The sequence below is a fragment of the Melanotaenia boesemani genome, chromosome 3, assembly GCF_017639745.1.
Source record: "Melanotaenia boesemani isolate fMelBoe1 chromosome 3, fMelBoe1.pri, whole genome shotgun sequence".
NCBI lineage: Eukaryota > Metazoa > Chordata > Actinopteri > Atheriniformes > Melanotaeniidae > Melanotaenia > Melanotaenia boesemani.
Genome location: NC_055684.1, coordinates 5,959,261 through 5,976,975, shown reverse-complemented (window position 1 = coordinate 5,976,975; position 17,715 = coordinate 5,959,261). Strand labels below are relative to the sequence as shown.

The 17,715-nt window shown below is 41.2% G+C and overlaps 5 non-coding genes and 1 pseudogene across 5 annotated transcripts; 3 read left to right on the top strand and 3 right to left on the bottom strand.

Annotated features, from left to right (window-relative positions):
* Window positions 1-4,796: 4,796 nt before the first annotated feature.
* Window positions 4,797-4,915, bottom strand: LOC121637563. Its single transcript, XR_006009875.1, has one exon. It is a non-coding gene; the product is annotated as a 5S ribosomal RNA (ribosomal RNA).
* A 2,841-nt stretch (window positions 4,916-7,756) lies between these two features.
* On the top strand, window positions 7,757-7,875 carry LOC121637564. The gene has a single exon (XR_006009876.1). It is a non-coding gene; the product is annotated as a 5S ribosomal RNA (ribosomal RNA).
* Window positions 7,876-8,996: 1,121 nt separating this feature from the next.
* Window positions 8,997-9,115, bottom strand: LOC121637565. The gene has a single exon (XR_006009877.1). It is a non-coding gene; the product is annotated as a 5S ribosomal RNA (ribosomal RNA).
* Window positions 9,116-9,608: 493 nt separating this feature from the next.
* Window positions 9,609-9,727, top strand: LOC121637578. The gene has a single exon (XR_006009889.1). It is a non-coding gene; the product is annotated as a 5S ribosomal RNA (ribosomal RNA).
* Window positions 9,728-10,853: 1,126 nt separating this feature from the next.
* On the bottom strand, window positions 10,854-10,972 carry LOC121637581. Its single transcript, XR_006009892.1, has one exon. It is a non-coding gene; the product is annotated as a 5S ribosomal RNA (ribosomal RNA).
* A 493-nt stretch (window positions 10,973-11,465) lies between these two features.
* LOC121637585 lies at window positions 11,466-11,584 on the top strand (annotated as a pseudogene).
* Window positions 11,585-17,715: the final 6,131 nt, after the last annotated feature.

Here is a 17,715-nt window from a genome sequence, read left to right as displayed (position 1 = left end):
TTGACATCGTCAGTGTTTCTTGCTTTGTATGTGATTAATGCGACTGTAGAGATTTGTGGTGTTGCCTTGCGGTTCTGCAACCAGGGCAAAACACGCTTTACTATGCAACTCACACTGTTTGTCATCATCTGGCTTAAATCCAAAATACTTCCACACCGCTGCCGAATGCAAATCTCTTTTGGGTACGAGTTCGGTTCGGGTGAGGGGGTGACTCGCCACTAGTGCTTGGGTTTTCGTTGCTAATTATTTAAACCTCCTTCCTGCAGACTTTGCTCCGCTTTAACTCACGCTCACTCTTTCCAAACACTGGCTTGCAGGTGGGCATCCTCCACTGAATCACGTGTTGTAATGGCGCTTTACCACTGGTTGAGGGAGGAGGCAACGGCAGCGCTGCGTTTGGGGACGTTTGAAAATATCCGGGAGGAAATTAGGAGCGTTTGTTTGTGATACAGCTCATGATATAAAATGCTTTAGAATCGCTGTGTGTATAAATGAGATCACATGTATGTGTGAATCGAGATCGCAATATTTTTTTGTAGGATTTATTGTGCAGCCCTACTTTTCACTCTCATATTTTTTTGCTCTTTCATAGAACTGAATGAAATCAGCCTTACATTTCTTTGCCAAATCAGAAGTTATCTGTTTAATTGTGCTGTTCACAGAAAAATGGTCCTTTAGCCTCCTCTCAAGTTTCCCTTTAAGTTCAGTCATCACTATAAACACAGAGGTTGTGCTGAATGATTTGGCCTCAAGTGCTTGAATGCAGTCTGCGAACACCTTGAGAATGTGACTGAGGAAGAGGAAGTACATCTCAGACACTTCAGTGCTGTCCTCTGCAAAGCACTTCCACAAACTCTTTGTCCATTCTTGGTCACTCAGGCTGTGAAAATTACTGGTCAGGGGCTTCCAACACTTTGGCATTGGGTGGATAGACGGCAGCAGAGACAGCCATCTTGTTATGAGGTGACGCAGCAGGTTGCACTCATCCACCTCTACAAACTCCCAAAACTCCCTCAGCTGTGCTGTTCTACTGGCTGAGATGCTAAAATGGCTATACACCTTTAACACAACAGTTTCAATGTCCGGATCCAGTCCAAGTGCACTCTCCTCAGGACATACTTGACTGAGCACACAAGACGCTGCCAGAAGCCATAACCCCAGGCAGCGCTCTCTGCTATGAATCGCCAAGAGATGGCCTTTTCTGAGAAGAACTCCTGCAGCTGAGGGGACTTAATGCTCTGCTACAGGTTCTTTAAATCTTGATCCGCTCTCTTAAATGTTTTGGCACTGTTGGAGTAGATCGCCTTGCACAATCCTCTTCTTGAGACAAATAATTTTAGTGCCAGCAGAAAGTTGTCGGTGGACTGACCAGAGACGAGTTCTAAGTGTACAGCTCTTGTTACTGCACAGGTAAACAAAGCTACATAAGATTTCCTCATGGAGCGCTGTTCCTTCACATATAGTGGTCCAGCAAAATCCACACCTGTGATTTCAGATGGTGGTGACTCGGTTATCCTGTCTCTTGGGAGAGGAGCAGTGACCTGCTGTCCAGCCCTTGCCTTGAATCTTTTGCAAAATGTGCACCGTGATATAACTTGACGTACCAGCTGTCTTGACCTAATAATCCAGTATCTCTCTCTGTGTTGCACCAAAGTGTCTCTCACACCTGCATGCATTATTTTCTCATGTTGATACAGAACCAACACTTCTGCGTACTTGTTTTTGTTAGGCAGAATCCATGGATGCTTCTCTCTGTAGGTGAAATCAGAATTCTGAAGCCTACCTCTTACACCGAGCAGCTCATCTTCATCCAGAAAAGGTTTTAGCTCTGGCATTTTAGAATCAGTGTTGAGAATCAGCCTTCAGAAGTTTGATTTCCTGGCTGAAGCTCTGACTCTGAGTCATCTTGATCTAATAGTATTCTGCTCCTTGCAACTCTTCTGCTTTCAGTTCATCACACATTTTTGTACTGCTACGTGTGTTCTGGATCTTCTTATCCAGACTGTCACCTGGAACACTGTTTTTAAGCTACTACAGTGTGTGCAGAATTATTAGGCAAATGAGTATTTTGACCTCATCATCCTCTTTATGCATGTGGTTCTACTCCAACCGGTACAGGCTTGAAAGCCTACTACCAATTAAGCATATCAGGTGATGTGCATCTCTGTAATGAGAAGGGGTGTGGTCTAATGACATCAACACCCTATATCAGGTGTGCATAATTATTAGGCAATTCCATTCCTTTGGCAAAATGGGTCAGAAGAGAGATTTGACGGACTCTGAAAAGTCAAAAATAGTGAGATGTCTTGCAGAGGGATGCGGCACTCTTAAAATTGCCAAGCTTTTGAGGCGTGATCATCGAACAATCAAGCGTTTCATTCAAAATAGTCAACAGGGTCGCAAGAAGCGTGTTGAAAAAACAAGGCGCAAAATAACTGCCCATGAACTGAGGAAAATCAAGCGTGAAGCTGCCAAGATGCCCCAGCTTTGCCATATTTCAGAGCTGCAACATTACTGGAGTGCCAAGAAGCACAAGGTGTGCAATACTCAGGGACATGGCCAAGGTAAGGAAGGCTGAAAAACGACCACCTCTGAACAAGACCCACAAGATAAAACGTCAAGACTGGGCCAAGAAATATCATAAGACTGATTTTTCTAAGGTTTTATGGACTGATGAAATGAGAGTGAGTCTTGATGGGCCAGATGGATGGGCCCGTGGCTGGATCAGTACAGGGCAAAGAGCTCCACTCCGACTCAGACGCCAGCAAGGTGGAGGTGGGATACTGGTATGGGCTGGTATCATCAAAGATGAGCTTGTGGGACCTTTTCGGGTTGAGGATGGAGTCAAGCTCAACTCCCAGTCCTACTGCCAGTTTCTGGAAGACACCTTCTTCAAGCAGTGGTACAGGAAGAAGTCAGCATCGTTCAAGAAAAACATGATTTTCATGCAGGACAATGCTCCATCACACGCATCCAAGTACTCCACTGCGTGGCTGGCCAGAAAAGGTCTAGAACAGGGCTATTCAATTCGGTCCTACGAGGGCAGCAATCCAGCAGGTTTTCCATGTATCCCTGCTTTAACACACATGACTCAAATTAAATGGATCTAACAGCCAATCAAGTTCTGAACAATGACTAATTAATTTGAGTCAGGTGTGTTGAAGCAGGGATACATGGAAAACCTGCTGGATTGCTGCCCTCGTAGGACCGAATTGAATAGCCCTGGTTTAAAAGAAGAAAAATAATGACATTGCCTCCTTGTTCACCTGATCTTAACCCCATAGAGAACCTGTGGTCCCTCATCAAATGTGAGATCTACAGGGAGGGAAAACAGTACACCTCTCTGAACAGTGTCTGGGAGGCTGTGGTTGCTGCTGCACGCAATGTTGATCGTGAACAGATCAAGACACTGACAGAATCTATGGATGGCAGGCTTTTGAGTGTCCTCGCAAAGAAAGGTGGTTATATTGGTCACTGATTTGTTTTTGTTTTGTTTTTGAATGCCAGAAATGTATATTTGTAAATTTTGAGTTGTTATATTGGTTTCCCTGGTGAAAATAAATAAGTGAAATGGGTATATATTTGGTTTTTGTTAGGTTGCCTAATAATTATGCACAGTAATTGTCACCAGCACACACAGATATCCTCCTAAGATACTAAAACTAAAAAGAGCCACACTCCAACTTCCAAAAATATCCAGCTTTGATATTTATGAGTCTTTTGTATTCATTGCGAACATAGTTGTTGTTCTATAATAAAATTAATCCTCAAAAATAAAACTTGCCTAATAATTCTGCACACCCTGTATACCTCTCCAGGCATAACACTGGTACTTGGATGCAGCTTGGCTCGTTGTCATTGCTCCATCCTTGGTTTCTCCCTGCAGATAAGCAACTGCACTGTAAGCCCTTTCACTTGAGCTACTTGTGTTTTTTGACTGTTCTGGGGCTGCACATCAGTCTTGTACCACCTTGAGATGGACAGCTGGTGTAGCTGAGGAAGCTCTGAGCACTACTGTTGCCATTTCTTTGTGAGATCAGGTGGCAGCTCTTCGTCCCATCTCAGCACTCTCTCCAACATTTCCTGGAACAGATACTTTATTCTGACAGTGAAAGGGGTCAAGAATCCAAGAGGGTCAAATATTCGAGCAGCTGATTGTAGGACTCTTCTCTTCATATTCTCCCTTTGCTTCAAGATCATGTGCAAACCTTTGGGGTCAAACACAAAGTCGTCAGTTGCTGGTCTCCACACTAAACCAATAACTTTCAGTATTGATCCATGAGCCTCATGATCAACAGTACAGTCCATCTGGCTCCCTGCCATTTCTCCTTTAGTTCTGGTGAGTTTGATCCATACCAGCAGCTCTCATAATACTCTTTGCTGTCAGTGTCAAAACCAAAACTTCCACAAACATTACCATTACAAATGCTTCACGTGCTGCTTCAACACAATCTTCATCACTCCGTTTGGAGCTTCTTGCTATATTTATATACACAGGACTGCTGTGATTGAAATAAAGAATTTTCTTGTTGATTCTGTATGAAGACTGACAGCTGTGCATGTGAGAGGTGCAGGTAAAAAAGAAGTTTTGTGAGCACACCCGAAGTGTGTGTTCCTGTGTATATAAATATAGCAAGAAGCTCCAAACGGAGTGTCGAAGATTGTGTTGAAGCAGCACGTGAAGCATTTGTAATGGTAATGTTTGTGGAAGTTTTGGTTTTGTCATTGTGAAATATGAAGCTGTTTGGAGTGATGCTGCAGCAGCGCCCTCTGCAGTTTGTAGAGAGGGGTGCAAAGGCTTACAGCACCTGGTATTCCCAGGCGGTCTCCCATCCAAGTACTGACCAGGCCCGACCCTGCTAGGTTTCCGAGATCAGACGAGATCGGGCACATTCAGGGTGGTATGGCCGTAAGCGACAACAAACACGAGAAAATATCCTTTTCTACGTCATCCAGCAGCAGCATTTACACACTCACCTTTGTCTTTGCTTATTACAGCAAAACTAGGTTTCTGCTGCTATTTAACATGATCACACGCTACAAATCTGCATGTATCTTACTGCATGTCCAGCTTCACTACAAATATACAAGCAAGGAACAAACGTCTGCTTCTTTGTTTGCAGCCACCCAGTCTGAGAGTCACACTTTCACGAGTGGAGTGAAAGCTGACGGATCAACATGGGCTGCTCAATCCCACTTGGCAAGCAACACACCTGGCTCACAACAACAGCATCTCAATCAGGTGTGTTGCCCAACTCAACTCAACTCAACTCTCAACTCAACTTTATTTATATAGCCCTTTAAAACAACCACAGCTGAAACAAAGTGCTGTACATAAATGGACAAAGCAACACAAAGTACAAAAATCAACCAGGAAATAAATAATATCATAAAATATAATAAAATAATTGTTCATTGTTTTAAAAACGGTTTTAAAACAATGAGCAATTTTAAAAGAACAAATATAAACAAATAAAACCAATAAGTAAAACAAACCACTGTACACTAAAACAGGAACAGTCTCACACTGGGCTGAAAGCCAAAGAATAAAAATGGGTTTTAAGATGAGTTTTAAAAATAGACAATGAAGAAGCTTGTCTAATGTGGAGAGGGAGCTCATTCCACAGTTTTGGACCAGTGACTGAAAAAGCTCTATCCCCCCTGAGCTTCCGTTTGGACCTCGGTACATCCAGGAGCAGCAGGTCAGCTGACCTGAGGCACCGAGCAGGAGCATAGGGGTGGAGTAGCTCAGAGAGGTAAGGAGGCGCCAGACCATTTAAGGATTTAAAAACAAATAAAAGAATCTTAAAATGAACTCTGTAGTGCACTGGCAGCCAGTGAAGTGAGGCCAGGATGGGGGTTATGTGCTCCCTCTTACGTACTCCAGCTAGGAGGCGTGCAGCTGCATTTTGCACCAACTGGAGACGTGCGAGGGAGGACTGGCTAACCCCGAAATAAAGAGCATTACAATAATCCAGCCGAGATGTAATGAAGGCATGGATTACTGTTTCAAAGTGTTGTTTATTAAGAAAAGATTTGACCTTAGCAAGCTGCCTGATGTGGAAAAAGCTGGACTTCACTACAGAGCTGATTTGACTATCCAGTTTAAAATCACTGTCCATCTTAAAACCCAAGTTTGAGACTGTTGGCTTTAAAAAACCTGCCAAAGGACCCAAAATGAATGGTGCAGGGTTCACAAAAGCTACTGGGACCGAACACCATCACTTCAGTTTTTTCCTCATTAAGGAATAAAAAGTTTAGGGCCAACCAGGCTTTTATGTCTTTGAGACATGCCAGAAGAGGGGCAAGGGAGAAAGACTGTTTCTTTTTAAGGGGCATATATATCTGACTGTCGTCAGCATAAAAGTGATAGGAGATGCCATGCCTTCTCAGGATTGAGCCTAGGGGCAGTAAATACAAAGAGAAGAGCAGAGGCCCTAAAATCGACCCCTGGGGAATCCCATAAGGAAGTGGAGCAGAGCTGGATTCAAAGTTTCCAGAGGTCACACTAATGCTTCTGTCGGAGAGATAAGACTTGAACCACTCCAATGCAGTACCACCGATGCCCACTAGGTGGCATAACCGAGTCACTAAAGTGTTGTGGTCCACAGTGTCAAAAGCTGCTGTTAAATCTAATAAAATAAGAATAATATGTTCACCAGAGTCATTTGCTAAGAGGATGTCATTGAACACTCTTAACAAAACTGACTCGGTGCTGTGCAGAGTTTTAAAACCAGACTGGAACACCTCCAGGACATCACGATCATCTAAAAACAGCTTGAGTTGAGTGTGGACAACTTTTTCTAAGATTTTAGAAATAAAAGGCAGCCTCGAAATAGGTCTAAAATTGGCCAGCACGCTGCCATCAAGGCCAGGTTTTTTAAGTAAGGGCTGGACCACAGCATGTTTAAAACTCAACGGAACAACTCCAGATGACAAACTACTGTTAATAATGGCCAGAACTGCCTGCCCTAGACTAGGAAAACATTTTTTCAAGAAACCAGGAGGGACAACATCATGGGGAGAGCCTGACGGCTTCATATGGCCAATCAGATCTTCTAGGACTGAAAGAGATACCAGCTCAAACTCCTCAAGAGCTGCAGAACATCGAACAGAGACAGAGGGGTCAGATTCAGGAGTAGAGATGAGAGTCCTTGCAGTAGCAACCTTATCAATGAAAAAGTGGAGGAAGCTACTGCAAGTCTCAGAAGATGCCTCCAGGCTAACAGGCTGTGGGGCATTAAGAACAATGTCTATGGTTTTAAACAACACATGTGGGTTATGGCGATTAGACTCAATAAGGTTTGCTAGATATTTCCTTTTAGCCTCCTTAACAGTGTGCTGGTAACAGTGCCAACAGTCCTTAAGGATGAGGAAGAAAACCTGCAGCTTCTCCTTTTTCCACCTTCGCTCAGCTTTGCGGCACTCCCGTCTAGCTGCCCGAGTCTCATCATTAAGCCAGGGCTTAGATTTAACCCTGGGCTTCACATTTTTTATTGGAGCCACAGAGTCCAGTATAGTTCGGCAGGAGGAGTCAAACCAGGAGCTGAGCTGCTCTGTGTCGGCAGAGGAAGGGAGATCACAGAGCTGGTTAAAAGCCCAAGGGAAACCTTTATAAAAAATGTTAAAAATCTGCAGGACCCTGGCCCTGGAAGACCAGGAAGGAGGACCTCTACTTTACTGCTGTTTCCAAACAGTAGAAAAAGATGGTGAGTGCACATAGAGTATAAAAACGCCGTCTAGGCCTGGCTCTCTCGCTTATGGCCATACCACCCTGAACACGCCCGATCTCGTCTGATCTCGGAAGCTAAGTATGGTCGGGCCTGGTCAGTACTTGGATGGGAGACCGCCTGGGAATACCAGGTGCTGTAAGCTTTTGCACCCGTCTCTACAAACTGCAGAGGGCGCAGCTGCTACAACAAACAATTAAACACCACACTTACCTTTAAATTGATTCACTCATCATTCATAATACACAAACAGTCAGCCTTCCTTTCATGTCAACCAACTAGGAAATCTACTTGGACTAATAGGGAGGAAAATTCCTGAGCTCAGTTAAAATGCTTACAGTTCACAATAGATCAAACAGTGACATCACACAGTAGCTGGTGCAAAGAACATACACAGATCAAAAGGTGACATCACACAGATGAATATGACATAAAGGTAGAACAAAGATCAATGAGCACACACACACAAAAAAAATTTTTAAAAAAAAATCGCAGACTAATGTGGTACCTTAGAGATGGCACAAAGATCATACGCTGATCAAACAATGACATCACAAAGATACTTTCACATCAAAAAAGGTGCCACAAAGATCATACACAGATGAGTATGACATCATAAAGGCGAAACAAAGATGCAAGTGTGAAATCACATAGATGACAATAACATCAAAAGAGTAGTAAAATGGTCATGCACAGGTCAATCACTGACATCGCACAGGCAAATGTGACATCATAAAGGTCGTAGCACAGATGGTGCTACAAAAGCATTTTGCAACCCTGTGATAATATGCAATGTTACAAAGGATATTTATTTATTTATTTATTATTTATTTCTTTTCTCTTGGTTTGAAGCAACAGTAACAGAGAAAAACGTAAAAATAAGTGGTTTTAAAGAGTGCATTAGCATTGAGCTCAGCAGTGAAACTGATTTACATCTTCTACACAAAGAGGTTGTTACGTGGCAGGTGACTGCTGTGATTGAAATAAAGAATTTTCTTGTTGATTCTGTATGAAGACTGACAGCTGTGCATGTGAGAGGTGCAGGTAAAAAAGAAGTTTTGTGAACACACCCGAAGTGTTTGTTCCTGTGTATATAAATAGAGCAAGAAGCTCCAAACGGAGTGATGAAGATTGTGTTGAAGCAGCACGTGAAGCATTTGTAATGGTAATGTTTGTGGAAGTTTTGGTTTTGTCATTGTGAAATATGAAGCTGTTTGGAGTGATGCTGCAGCAGCGCCCTCTGCAGTTTGTAGAGAGGTGTGCAAAAGCTTACAGCACCTGGTATTCCCAGGCGGTCTCCCATCCAAGTACTGACCAGGCCCGACCCTGCTAGGCTTCCGAGATCAGACGAGATCGGGCACATTCAGGGTGGTATGGCCGTAAGCGACAACAAACACGAGAAAATATCCTTTTCTACGTCATCCAGCAGCAGCATTTACACACTCACCTTTGTCTTTGCTTATTACAGCAAAACTAGGTTTCTGCTGCTATTTAACATGCTCACACGCTACAAATCTGCATGTATCTTACTGCGTGTCCAGCTTCACTACAAATATACAAGCAAGGAACAAACGTCTGCTTCTTTGTTTGCAGCCACCCAGTCTGAGAGACGCACTTTCACGAGTGGAGAGAAAGCTGACGGATCAACATGGGCTGCTCAATCCCACTTGGCAAGCAACACACCTGGCTCACAACAACAGCATCTCAATCAGGTGTGTTGCCCAAGGGAAACCTTTCTAAAAAATGTTAAAAATCTGCAGGACCCTGGCCCTGGAAGAGCAGGACGGAGGACCTCTACTTTACTGCTGTTTCCAAACAGTAGAAAAAGATGGTGAGTGCACATAGAGTATAAAAACGCAGTCTAGGCCTGCCTCTCTCGCTTATGGCCATACCACCCTGAACACGCCCGATCTCGTCTGATCTCGGAAGCTAAGCATGGTCGGGCCTGGTCAGTACTTGGATGGGAGACTGCCTGGGAATACCAGGTGCTGTAAGCTTTTGCACCCGTCTCTACAAACTGCGGAGGGCGCAGCTGCTACAACAAACAATTAAACACTACACTTACCTTTAAATTGATTCACTCATCATTCATAATACAACAATACAACAGTCAGCCTTCCTTTCATGTCAACCAACTAGGAAATCTACTTGGACTAATAGGGAGGGAAATTCCTGAGCTCAGTTAAAATGCTTACAGTTCACAATAGATCAAACAGTGACATCACACAGTAGCTGGTGCAAAGAACATACACAGATCAAAAGGTGACATCACACAGATGAATATGACATAAAGGTGGAACAAAGATCAATGAGCACACACAAAAAAATAAAAATGAAAAAAAAAAATCGCAGACTAATGTGGTACCGTAGAGATGGCACAAAGATCATACGCTGATCAAACAATGACATCACAAAGATACTTTCACATCAAAAAAGGTGCCACAAAGATCATACACAGATGAGTATGACATCATAAAGGCGAAACAAAGATGCAAGTGTGAAATCACATAGATGACAATAACATCAAAAGAGTAGTAAAATGGTCATGCACAGGTCAATCACTGACATCGCACAGGCAAATGTGACATCATAAAGGTCGTAGCACAGATGGTGCTACAAAAGCATTTTGCAACCCTGTGATAATATGCAATGTTACAAAGGATATTTATTTATTTATTTATTATTTATTTCTTTTCTCTTGGTTTGAAGCAACAGTAACAGAGAAAAACGTAAAAATAAGTGGTTTTAAAGAGTGCATTAGCATTGAGCTCAGCAGTGAAACTGATTTACATCTTCTACACAAAAAGGTTGTTACGTGGCAGGTGACTGCTGTGATTGAAATAAAGAATTTTCTTGTTGATTCTGTATGAAGACTGACAGCTGTGCATGTGAGAGGTGCAGGTAAAAAAGAAGTTTTGTGAACACACCCGAAGTGTTTGTTCCTGTGTATATAAATAGAGCAAGAAGCTCCAAACGGAGTGATGAAGATTGTGTTGAAGCAGCACGTGAAGCATTTGTAATGGTAATGTTTGTGGAAGTTTTGGTTTTGTCATTGTGAAATATGAAGCTGTTTGGAGTGATGCTGCAGCAGCGCCCTCTGCAGTTTGTAGAGAGGTGTGCAAAAGCTTACAGCACCTGGTATTCCCAGGCGGTCTCCCATCCAAGTACTGACCAGGCCCGACCCTGCTAGACTTCTGAGATCAGACGAGATCGGGCACATTCAGGGTGGTATGACCGTAAGCGACAACAAACACGAGAAAATATCCTTTTCTACGTCATCCAGCAGCAGCATTTACACACTCACCTTTGTCTTTGCTTATTACAGCAAAACTAGGTTTCTGCTGCTATTTAACATGCTCACACGCTACAAATCTGCATGTATCTTACTGCGTGTCCAGCTTCACTACAAATATACAAGCAAGGAACAAACGTCTGCTTCTTTGTTTGCAGCAACCCAGTCTGAGAGACGCGCTTTCACGAGTGGAGTGAAAGCTGACGGATCAACATGGGCTGCTCAATCCCACTTGGCAAGCAACACACCTGGCTCACAACAACAGCATCTCAATCAGGTGTGTTGCCCAAGGGAAACCTTTATAAAAAATGTTAAAAATCTGCAGGACCCTGGCCCTGGAAGACCAGGAAGGAGGACCTCTACTTTACTGCTGTTTCCAAACAGTAGAAAAAGATGGTGAGTGCACATAGAGTATAAAAACGCCGTCTAGGCTTGGCTCTCTCGCTTATGGCCATACCACCCTGAACACGCCCGATCTCATCTGATTTCGGAAGCTAAGCATGGTCGGGCCTGGTCAGTACTTGGATATGAGACCGCCTGGGAATGCCAGGTGCTGTAAGCTTTTGCATCCGCCTCTAGGCAAGGCAAAGCAAGGCAGTTTATTTGTATAGCACATTTCATGTATAGGATAATTCAAAGTGCTTTACATAAAACAAAGGCATTACAGATATTTAAAAATAGTAAAAGGCATCAACACATTATCACAATAAAATATTAAATCACATTAAAATGATTAAATGCAAGATAAATTAAAAAGTTTCCGTGTAGATTTCATGCATAGGCGCATGAGAAAAGAAATGTTTTTAACCTGGATTTAAAAATGTCTACATTTGGTGAAAGTTTAATCTCCACTGGCAGTTTGTTCCACTTGTTAGCAGCATAACAGCTAAATGCTGCTTCTCCATGTTTAGTCTGGACTCTGGTCTGGACTAGTTGACCAGAGTCTTTGGATCTAAGAGCTCTGCTAGGTTTATATTCTCTGAACATATCACAGATGTATTCTGGGCCTAAACCATTCTGGGATTTGTAAACAATCAAATGGGTTTTAAAATCTATTCTGTGACTGACAAGAAGCCAGTGTAAAGATTTCAAAACTGGTGTGATGTGTTCAGATCTCTTAGTCCTGGTTAAATCTCTAGCAGCAGCGTTTTGAATGAGCTGCAGATGTTTAATGGTCTTTTTAGGAAGTCCTGTTAAATGACCATTATAGTAATAGTTTTTCTTGGTCTTTCTGGGAGACTAAACTTTTAATTCTGTTGATGTTTCTGAGCTGGTAAAAAGCTTCTTAGTGACAGCTTTGATGTGGCTGCTGAAAGTCAGATCTGAGTCTATCAACCTACGAACTTGGTCAGTGATTTTAAGAGCCCTAGTCTCCAGGTGTTTGCCAATACTGACCCTCTTCTCTTTGCTACCAAACAGAATAATCTCAGTTTTGTCTTCATTTAATTTTAGAAAATTCTCCTTCATCCAGGTGTTTATTTGCTCCAGACACTGACACAATAAGTCTATTGGACTGCAGTCATCTGGTGACAGAGACACATAAAGTTGTATATCATCAGCATAACTTTGATAATAAATGCTATAGTTCTATAATATTTGACCCAAAGGGAGCATATCCAAGTTGAACAGAAGAGGACCAAGGACTGACCCCTGGGGGACTCCACAAGTCATGGCCACTCGCTCAGATTCATAGCTGCCGATCGTAACAAAATAACTCCGGCCTTCTAAATAGGACCTGAATCAGTTAAGGACCGCTCCAGAAAGTCCAACCCAGTTTTCCAGCCTGTGCAACAGGATTCTGTGATCTACAGTGTCAAACGCAGCACTGAGATCCAACAGAACCAGGACTGATACTTGACCAGAATCAGTATTCAACCTAATGTCATCTAACACTTTGACCAGAGCTGTTTCAGTGCTGTGATTAGGTCGGAAGCCGGACTGAAATTTATCAAGATTTCCACTTTCATTTAAAAAGTCATGAAGCTGGTGAAATACAACTTTTTCAATAATCTAGGAAATAAAAGAGAGGTTAGAGACAGGTCTATCGTTGTCCATTATAGAGGCATCTAGAGTCCTTTTCTTGAGGAGTGGCTTAATAGCAGCTATCTTTAGTGACTTGGGAAAAATGCCTGATGCCAGTGAGCTGTTAACTATCAGTAGGAGATCACTTTCTACTGAGGTAAAAACTGTTTTTAAAAAGTCGGATGGTATCATGTCCAGAGTGCATGTTGTTGATTTCAAATGCCAAACTGTTTCTTGTAGGATTTTTAAATCAATCGTTTTAAATTGCAACAAAACATCAGAATTATTTCTGGGTTTTAGACACAGACTACTTTTCTTGTGTGACTGTGTGGAATTAATATTTTGCCTAATTGTTTTAATTTTTTGGCTAAAAAAGTTGGCAAATTGGTTGCATTTCTCAGTGGAAAGGAGCTCTGGGCTTATCTGTACAGGAGGATTAGTAAGTTTTTCAATCATAGCAAACAGAGTGTGAGAATTGTTGACATCCCTGTTAATCATTTCAGATAAATGCAGCTCTCTGGCCTTGCACAGCTCATTGTTATAGTTACGCAGGCTTTGTTTGTACAGCTCATAGTAAATTTGAAGTTTATTTTTCTGCCATTTCCGCTCAGTTTTTCTGCATTCTCTTTTTAGGCTGGTGACCACAGTGGTGTTTCTCCATGGCGTTTTCTGTTTGCTCAAAATGCTCTTGATTCTTATCGGTGCAACAGCATCCATTACATTCAAGACTTTCAGATTGAAATGATCCAGGAGTCCATCAACGGACTCTGCACTGGTTGTTGGTAACATAGCTATAGCCTCCACAAACTTAGCACTTGTTCTTTCATTAATGTACCTCTTCCTAACGGAGAAGCAGGTTGGTTGGACATTCTGAGTAATCAGTAAATCAAACAAAATACAAAAATGGTCAGACAAGGCCAAGTCAGTGACCGCAACAGAAGAAATATCAACACCCTTTGAAATAACCAGGTCCAGAATGTGACCTCGAATGTGGGTCGGTTCTTTTACATGTTGACACAAACCAAACATGTCCAATATGGAAGAAAATTCCTTGACATTACCATCCGTCATGCTATCTATGTGAATGTTAAAATCTCCAGTTAAGATGAAATGGTTAAAATCAGCAGACATAACCGAGAATAATTCAGAAAATTCATCAATAAAATTTACACAGTGTCCTGGACGTCTGTAGATGATTAGAAATAGGATTTTAGGAATGCCCTTTAAAATAAAACTAAGATATTCAAAAGAAGTAAAATCAGCAAATGAAATCTCTTTACACTGGAATGAATTTTTAAATAAGGCAGCTTCTCCTCCCTCTTTCCTCCCGTTTCGACATTTATTCATAAAATTAAAATGAGAGGGTGCTGTTTCATTAAGAACTGTAGCACTTGTGTCTTCTGTTAACCATGTTTCTGTCAGAAAAAGAAAATCTAAACTGTGAGAAATGATGAACCCGACCCTGCTAGGCTTCCGAGATCAATATTCAGTAATAAAGCAAAGAGAGCACACAAAAACAAACAGGAGTGCAACAGCAAATTAAAACCAGTATTGAAGGAGAAATGGGAAGGGAGGGACACATCTGGAGAACTAACTACTGGGCAACAAGTGGTAGTGGTAAAAAACACACACACACACACACACAAACACACACACATGCAGAGTTTACATCATATTCATGATTACACACAAAGGCATGCATCAAGACACACAGTCACTGTGTGTATGAAGAGAATCCAGATGTTTGTGTCTATCCAAAAAGTCTACTGTTGAAATGTGTGTGTGCGTGTGTGTCAAGTTTCACTCTTCTGAAATTATATTTTAGAAATAGAACTCAAGTTAGAAAGAATTAAAAGTGGACATGAATAAAATTCTCTTTTCTGTGTGGAAAGCAAAGTGTTTAGTGGTGAAGTTATTGTTAACTTTGTTTTGGCCTCTTGTGTCTGAAAATACATCATTAACTGATTTTATGATTTTATTATTTAAATCTACAGGGAGAAGTAGCTCAGAGTTGTTATCCAGCTTCCTTGTCTTTATCTCCAACCAACCTTCAAGCACAAGCGTGCTGCATGTCCTGTACCTCAGAACAGGGAAACTCTCATTTCTTCTGTTTTTTGATGTTAATAGCAACTTCTCATCAGCATTCATCTAGTTGATTATTGGACGAAATCAGAAGTTGAAAATTCTTATTAGCAATAAGCGATACCAAAATGGTTCCTGTCGATGCGATACCATTAGATGATGGTGTTCCCTTTGAGGAAAATCACAAGATTGCACCATGTGCATTAATATCTTTATTGTAGGGCAATATGAAATATGAATAAAACTCAATAACATAAATTCTTGAAATAAATGTTTATAAAATTATAATAAAAATGTACTGATGAGCAAAATAAATAAAAATATTGAAATATTTTTTAAATGATTAAGTAATTAAGCTACAATTTATTATAAGCTCATGTAAAATTTCTTGAAGACTAATCAGATGTATTTTTGTATAATTTATATTTGTATAGTTGCTAGGAGGTGTAGGCTGATCCCCAGTGAGGTAACATGCACACATGCATATTTTAATAACCACCAAGATTGTGAATGTTGTCCCATTCTGGTCTGATGCAGGATTCTAGTTGCTCAGCAGTTCTGGACCTTCGTTGCTGGATTTTTGGTTTCATGATGCTCCAAGTGTTTTCTGTTGGTGAAAGGTCTGGACTGCAGGCAGGCCAGTTCAGCAGCCAGACTCTTCTCCTGTGAAGCCATGCTGCTGTGATGTTGTCTGGATGGCAGCAGATGTTGCTGGAGCTTTTGCAGATATGAAAGTACATTTTCTCATCTCAGCTGCACATTTTCATCCATCTGACCCCAGAACAGGTTTCCACTTTGCTTCAGACCATTTTAAATGAGCTTTGGTCCAGAGAAGACGGCGGTCGTGTTCAGATGTGGCTTCTTCTTTGCATGATCAAGCTGTAACACGCATTTGTGAATTTTAGAGTGAACTGTGTTCACAGACAGTGATTTCTGGAAGTCTTTCTGAATCCATGCAGTGATTTCCAGTAGAGAGTCATGTCTGTTTTTAATGCAGTGTTGCCTGCAGGCCTATATATCACCAGCATCTAGTTTAGACCTTCATCCTTGTCCCATATGCACAGATTCCTCCTGATTTTCTGAATCTTTTGTTCACATTATACACTGTTGAAGGTGGGATCGTCATAATATTGAGGAACATTTTTTAATTGTTCCACAATTGTTAGAAGTTTGTCTCAGATTGATGAAGCTCTGTCTATCTTTACATGCAAGCAGCTCTTCCTCTCTAAAATGCTCCTTTTATACCCAGTCTTGTTACTAACCTGATGCCAGTTAACCTAATTAGTTGTCAAATCCTCCTTCAGTTGTTTTTGATTTGTACTTTTTCAGCTTTTTGTTGCCCCTGTTCCAACCTATTTTAGAACTTTTGCTGCCATCAGATTCAAAATTAACTAATAGTTTCCATAAAATGGTGAAATATCTCAGTTTCAACCTCTGCTATGTTGTTTATGTTCTATTGGGAATAAAATATGGATAGATGAGATTAGCAAATTGTTGCATTCTGTTTTATTTATGTTGTAAGCAGTGTCCCAAATCTTTTGTGATTAAGGTTCGAAAATTGAGGGACAAAATGACTACTCTGGGATTGTCACTCGTGGAACTTGAACCTACCACCAATCAGTAGTGAAGATGAATTTTGGATGGTAGGTAAACATCTTAATGAATCAAACAAAGAGTTCCAGCTGCCCTTAGTTTAAGCACTTTGGGTCATCATTATCTAGATGTCTGAGAATCTGCATAGACTGACAGCCTTAATGGAAATTTACTGTAGTTTTTATATATTAAACACAGAAGGACCCAGAGTAAAAGGATAGAATTATAATATATTATGTGTACTGGTAGTTCACAAAATAGAAAAATGACCTTTATTACTCAGCACCATATTCATCAAGTTGATATGATTGGAATGACTTTAAATAAGCGGGAACTACTTCATCAGAATAATCTAAACTATGTTTGTCTGAAACCAAGAGCAAAAAATGTATTATTAATACTGCTGAAATAAGAAAGGGTTTCCTCAGAATAATTTACTAAACTTTTAAAGTTATTGCATAATTATGCAGTCACTAAACCAAACCATGCTATCAGGTAAAGTGTTGTTGAGTCATAAAAGTGACTGAGCATGTGCTCATTTTTCCAATAATGATTGACTGTAATGCTGAAACAGACAGATGCTGCCCTCTGCTGTTCAGTAAGAAAAAGTGCATTTTGATTCATAAAGCTTACGCTGCTTTTATTCAGTAAAGCCCGATGTTGAGACATTTACACTTGATGGATTTATTTAATGCAAATTATAGAAGGTATTCTTAGCAAACTGACACAACCGATGCTGTAGTTCCTAAAGGCAGTTGTAGCAATTCCAGTTACCTGCTTCACCTCAAAATGTCCCTCTAAGTCAGTTCTACAACCACAATTAGAATCCAGGCAAATTTCTAAAGGAGTGGAGACCCTACACTGACTCTGACAGCCAATAAACCAAACAGAAGGAGTGGATGCCCTGAATTAAATTGTGTTAAAACAAGAAAAGCAGTCTACAACCTCAAAACTGCAGAATTAATTAGACTGAAGTTAAATATGTCCAGCAGATGG